Below are 7,455 nucleotides of genomic sequence, written 5' to 3'. Positions count from 1 at the left end.
AATTTCAATATATTAAAATAATCGGTATTTTATAAATGACCTTTAAAATTTGTTTAAAAATTATATCTTAAAAGTACGTGTGTCTATACAAAAATATTATAAAGTTGCAAAATTCTAACCCACATTTAAACGTAAACTGGTTTATTTAGTTTTCAATTTCTAAGCGGTTTAATAGACTTACTCAGCAAAATATCGCGAAATTATGTCAATAGTATAATAAAGCAGACACACTGCTATTTTTACTAAATTATTTATTGAAACCCGAATAAATATATTATATTGGCATATCTTAAATGCAATATCAACATTTAAGATCTTTTTTTTTCTGAATATATATTGTATTTGAGTTTTAATTTCTCAGTATAATAAATAAATGTAAAACGTTTAAAATGATCTGGTTATCATTAAAGTCATCACAAGCACGATATATTCGTTTTCGATATTAATATTAACTTATACCTTATATTTAAGGAAAATAATAAGTATCATTAAATTAATTGTGAATAAATTACAAAAAAAAAATTATTGCTTAAATTATCTAAGAGATTTTTTAAGTTAATGGACATATCAGTCAAAACAATACTTCAATTAAATGAAAACGCATTAACGTATTTTGTAATTTTTAAATAGAATTAGAGAGACCTAATGAAGCAGAATTGTGTAAAATTTACCAAAGAATAATACTGTAGCTTAAAGAAAAAGCATAAAAATTATTTACTACATCTACAAATAAGGAACCTATATAAATTCTGAATAGGCCCTTCAATGTGAGACTTTGGGTCTCAAATTAAATAAAAAATTTTTTCAAGACCTCTTACCTCTTTTACTTTTTTTTAATACAATGAATCAATGATATATTTAAATATCTTAGGATTGTGAGACGTGGTAAATGTTATTGAATAGTATTTGAGAATAGTTAAAAACATGAAGGATCACTCACTCTTATTCTCAAAATCATCCTGTCAAAACTGACTTGAAGCCTTGAGTTCAGAAAACAGTTTCAGATTATGAGAAAATAATTAAAATTTCTAACAAAAATTAATATACCAATAATAAATAAGTATTAAAAAATATAATTAATAATGAATAACTAGATAGCAAAGAAGAACTATTGGATAAACATTCTTTTATTTTTAGATATTAAAATCTATTGAATAAATAGTATCATATAGCTAATAAATAATATTCTTTTTAAAACCAATAGCTTAAGGTTTAGTCAGGAGAAGTGTGTGCTTCACTCTATTGAATACTTTCGAGAAATATATACACAGATTCCAAAGGAATCTAAAGTTTTCAATAAATTAACAACAAATTGACCATTAGTTTGGACAAACTGCAAGGCTCTTACAATGCAAATTCAAAATTTCATCAATTTCAAGGCTTTAACTAAAGCTAAAAAAAGAAGCTTATAGCTCAATTAAATTGATATTAAATTGGTTTTTTAGGTTCAACAAGGCCATATGGTTTGGAATTGCATTTTGAGAAGAGTGTCTAAAAGTTGCCTTTAGATTTTATTATAAACCTTTCTCAAAAAAAACCTGAAAAAATATTGATATCCAAAATGTAAAAATAAGACCAATTTTACCGCGAATTTACATCTCTGTTCAAACATTTATATTTCGTATGTAAATTTGAGTTTTATTAATAATCAGATTAGATGAAAAATAAATTAAAAAAATAATCCTTAGAATAGGCCAAAATATATTGTTTTATATTTGAAGTATTTAAATATAAAATGTTTTATCTCGTATTAATTAAAAATAATCATATAAAATCTGACTATGATGACTTCACCTAAATTTCAGCTGTATTATGAATAAAAGTATCTTGTAGTGCAATGAAAAAAACTATTAAAATTATCAGTTTTTTCGCTATATTGAGATTTATGGTAAGATCTTATGAAGAAGCTATCGTCGTTTCAAAATGTCAAATTACAAATAATAATAATAAATTATATAAATACTGTATTTTGTTGAATAAACACAGAGAAAAAATCAAATACAAGAAATCTACAAAGAAATAAGGTTTCAAATAATAGTTTCTATGTAAAAGAAAAATGCTTAACCCGACGCTTAAAGCATTTAATGTTAGTGATTTCCTTTATGTCGGTAGGTGAACTATTAAAGATTATGCACGAATTACAGAAATGGATCTTTAGAACCAGGTAAAATGATTTCAAGGTATAGATAATAATAGATCACGATTATCATGAAGAGCACAATATCTCATCAGTTTTAAATATAAATATTTATATCTGTACGAGTTATATATTTTTTAAGGCTTGTTATATATAAAGTGTAATTTTTATTTAAGTTAAGCTAGTTTGACTTTTTTGCAAACTGTGCTATATAATAATTTTCTCCTATATTATAAGCAAATTTTAATTAGGCATTTTGAAAGTAAGGTGTGATTTATAAGAGATAAACCTGAACCCGGAGTCATAGTTTTGCAAGATTTTGTATTTATTCACTGGGTCAAATGTCATAATTTGACATTTTCATTTTCAGAATTGACATTCTGCAAGTAAAAAATTAGTATCTTAAGAAAAAAGTTTTGTTCTCAAGTGATTATTTGTATGGAAAGTCTGACAATAGTTGAGAAATATAAGGTAACTTGACCGATCCCTATCTTAAGCTATCGGTGACATGAAGAAGTACTTATATGAAAATACGTATTATTTCCAGCAATCAAGTACATTTTTTAATTAAAGAAGTTTTCAATCAGATAAATATATCTAAATTATCTAAAAACTCTTGCACTACTACTAATAAAAAAATACTAGTAATATTATATGAAGTAACTAGTATATCGTAGTTTATCTAGTATATTGCTTAAAATATCTATATGATGCACATTATAAATAAATAGATAATTCCATTTGAAGTTACTGTGACTATAGCTGGCAATGAAAAACCTTGTTCGAGGTCTTGTTTATTAGGTCAATTAAAAACTGGCCATTATTATGAGGAATGTAAATATAAGGCTTTTCGTAAAGCTTTTGTTCAAGTTGTGTTGATTTTTACCGAATCAAAAGGAAAAGATTCGTCTTTGAAAAAGTTTCCTTAATTTTTCCTTTTTTATTTGGCTTATCGATAGGAAATATACAGGGTGTTACAAAATTCCATCCAAATATTAATTTAAGAGCATATTTTCGAAGTCAAAATAAGACTTTTTTTCCTATAAAAATGTGTCCTAAAATGCAAATTTTTTTTACCCGCTCAAAGTTACAGCCTGCGCAAATTTAGATACTTTGCACATGTTATAAGGCCTAAATATGCGTTGCTACAAAACAAAATGCAGGGGAAAATAAAAGGGAAGACAAAGAACATCTTGGCTCGGAAACTTAAGAGATTGGTTTGGACTACTATCAAGCGAACTATGTATAGGAGCTGTCAGTAAAATAAGAATTGCTCTGATGATATCCAACTTCTGACGACGACACGGTACTTAAAGAAGAAGAAGAAGAAAAAGGAGAACTCAAGAAAAACTTCCGTTCCACCATTTGTACAAAATTAACTAATAAATTCCTAATACAAAAAAGCGGATGCCCGTTGTTTCGACTGACGTCAAGAGCCAATGGTTTAGATCGTTAATAATAGGATAATTGCACAATATGGATTTTCGACTACCTTCATCTTGAAATCAACATAAATAACACTAATATAATAGTTTTTGAAAGGAATAATTAAGTTTATAGAATGAAATATTTAATTTATTTGTAACAATTAAATACATAGACATAAAACATTATACATAAACACAATTTATTTGTTCGATTATAGCTTATATTGTTTTATTTAAATTAGTCTTTATATGTTTACCCAATTTTGTAAATTAAATTATTATTATTATTATTATTAATTATTAAAAATATATATTTTCCTTGTTACCAATATAAGTATAACCTAAATCTCACATGGTTTTTTTAAATTAGATTCAAGGTTAAAGTAAAAAATTATTGTTACATGAATAAATTAAAATTTTAAAATAATATTAATATATTTTTAGATTTTAACTTACACGTACTATTTAACTAAACTTTACGACGTACATTTCTGATTTTTCATTATTAGTTTCAGTTTGAATTTTTAATCATACACTTTTCTTTATTTATTAATAGAATAATAAACATCATGGTGGCCTCATGCAATAAACTATCAAGCAATTCCATTAAATAACGTAAATACCCGGCTATACTCAAACATCAACAAAACTATACATTGTGGCTACAAAGTTGGTTTAATGAGCACTTTTATCAAGTTAATGGCGGTTTTTAATCAGCAAAATTAAAAAGATTTGCAAGTCGTAAATATCTTCACACACGAGGGCCGTAATATTTATCAAAATCTCGACTTTTGGATAATTTAGGCGAAGATTATATTTTTCTGTAGACTAAACATTCGAAAAGCCGTCGAACTTAAGAAACGGCTTGCTGGCAATATTCGGGCCGGGTTCGATTACGTTCGTGACCGTTGAATTTGCATATTGAATATTTTTTATAAAATTAATTGAAAATGAATTTAAAAAATATTTTATATAATATCAAAAAGTTCTTAAAACGGCGGTTTTCTATATGCAGCGTCTGTTGAAATCATTATAAGAAAAGGCTTTAATCAATCAAAAATTTATACGCTCAATCAGCCAGCTAGAAAATTCTCACCGAAACAACATTACATCGCCCCAACCATTCTAAACAATTACTAAAAATTTCTAAAAAAAAACGATTAAAAGTAAAAAATCATCGATCAAAATCACTTCCTAAAAAAGCGGAAGAAATCCAAAAGAAGGGGAAAGATTTTGTCAAAAAAGCGTATATCCGAAAGGCCAGACGGCGTTTTGCGTAAGTGGGGATCATAATGTATACTGATGTATCTTATTTCAAAAGGGGCTCACAGGTGCCTTTAATGAAAGGTTCACTAGGGTGTGAATCGCATGAGGTTAAAAACGTTTCCAACGTTTGCTAAATTTTATTTCAATTGAAGGCTAGATGGCCAGAATTTTTGAAAAGTTTTTGTGTTTTAATGGGTAAAAATTAAATCACACATTAAAGTGTTAAAAGGTGCCTATTTCGTACAGTAAAATTTCTAAATATTCATTAGAAAAAATATTATTTTTAAATAATAATTTGAAATAAATAGGCATACATTTAAAAATATTGTTATTTTTAATAAAACTTTTAAAAATTAGTATACTATAATATTGATAATGAAACTAACAGTTAACAATCAAACACTAAAAGACTACATTCTTTAAATGTGCTAAAGCTAACTGAACCAAAACTTTTTTATAATTTTTTAAATGATTTTAATATTTAACGGCAAAATGTTGTAAAAAAATTTATTTAATAATAACATAAATAATGTATACATTTTTACTTAATTTTCCGAAGATTTTCATAAGGGTATTAAGATATGAGTACACTATTATTTTTTATTTCTCAGTTTTAACAAGGTTACAGTACTTTCGACATCCAAATAACTCCTTAATAAATGTATTAATAAGTAATAATCTTATGATAAAAGGTTCGATTAGGTTAAGGTACATTGCAATTGGTAAGGTTGCGCTAAGACTAGACTAAACAGCCTTTTCGCTTGATGTAAGATAGTTCCAAGGGTGGCCTGCCTAATTCGTTCCAATGCTTGAATGCTTTCTTGGACATTATTCGCCAAGTCAATCCTATGTTTACCTAGTTTTGAGTATCCAATATTTTCCCATTAAGGCTGTTATGGGTTTCTTACTTACTGCCCCAATACTGTCTGTTGCCTTTTTGGTAAGATTTGATATACGTTCTGTTTGGTTTCTATTTCAACAGATTCATTGTCTCAGTATTGTTTAAATGTTTTCCTTGTGTTCCTAAGTTACTATTTATACTACAGTCAATATAGCATTTGAAAATGGAAAAAAATGATCCCTGGTCTTATACTTTGGGAGGCGAAAATGGTCTATTAGAAAAGCTTAATTTCACAGATGTGTATCCTCTTCTCGTTGTTTTTGAAAAACGCCAAAGAGTTTATTGATTTAATTTTCTGGCCAAACGGTAAGTCTTAGAGAAAATTTTGATAGGACAAAAAATGTATAAAATTAAATTCCGTACAATTTTGGCCTCATGTTTTATTTAAAATTGAATATTATAGATTTACTATTATAAGTTATTCATAAAAACCAACATGGCGAAAATTAACCTAAATAAATGTCATTAAAAATAGGGTCATTATATAAATCTATTTAATTTTCTAAGAAACGCTAATTCCAAGTTTCATATTTTCGACTTCCGTCTTCTGATTTAACTTCCTGAGATACACTACTACCTAAGACACTATTCGTGCAACATTTCGGCATTTCATACATTTATTAAAGCTTATGATTTCGACATTGTCGATAATATTTATTTTTCTTTTACGTTATATTGTTTAGGTTAGAAGGTATAACGGTGGTATCTGATTGGATAATTATCTAACACTATGAAAATTTAAACCAAGCTCTGTTGAATAAGTAATATTATTAATGTTCTTTACCACGCTCTTATTTCTGACGTGCTACATAATCTAGTACATATTATGTTTTAACAGCTCTTCTCGGTGAATAAAGAAATTTAATGATTTAATCTAACCTTGACTAACTAAACTAATAATTCGACATTTACTTTATCATTCAGAAATATATGTCCAAATTAAACAAAATTAAAACCAAACAAAATAGCTATTCGTCTAAGATCGTCTTCACTGCAATGGTTTCGCTTAACAAATATTTTATGTTTTTAATAATTTTTTGAAATTTCCAAAATAATTTTCTTTCTTTTAATATAGGCTTCCGCCTTAAGATTTAGCCACTTTATAGTAGCTGATGATAAATATTTACTTTATTTTATTTATTTATTTATTTTATATATCCACATACATAAATATAATGCATAACATAGACATACGAAATTTTCGAATTATGTACCTAGATAACCAAATATCTGCATACAAAAAATAATAATTAAAATATATGTTAAACATTATAAAAAAAGGAAGTACAATAATAAAAAAAAACAAATGAATACTTATCACAATACCCCTAGCCCTAATTTATAACACAAAACTCCAGGCTAGATAAAGAGTTCTGTAAGTTTTTCGAAAATAAAGTACATTTATTTTAGTTTACATAATTTTTTTAATGTTTTGAAACTATAAACACTCTTGATGTTGTTTGGAATTAAATTAAACATTTTTGGTGCAAGATAGTTAAGAGATTTCTTGTTCAAATTTCTTTTAATTTTTGGAGTAACTAAGTTACGCAATTTTCGGTATTATAAGAATGCTTTATATAGTTGTTTATTTCGTAATATTTCTTAGTAAATCAGCATATCTCTAACACATAGATTAATCGAGCATCAAAAATATCACTAAAGTTTAACAGATTTATTAAGTAGACCTTATTTTTTTCAAACAACGGCTTTAGTATATATAGTTC

This window comes from Anthonomus grandis, chromosome 9 (genome assembly GCF_022605725.1).
Source record: "Anthonomus grandis grandis chromosome 9, icAntGran1.3, whole genome shotgun sequence".
In the NCBI taxonomy this organism is placed as follows: domain Eukaryota; kingdom Metazoa; phylum Arthropoda; class Insecta; order Coleoptera; family Curculionidae; genus Anthonomus; species Anthonomus grandis.
The sequence above is the reverse complement of the archived record's forward strand: the minus strand, read 5'-3'. Positions refer to the sequence as shown.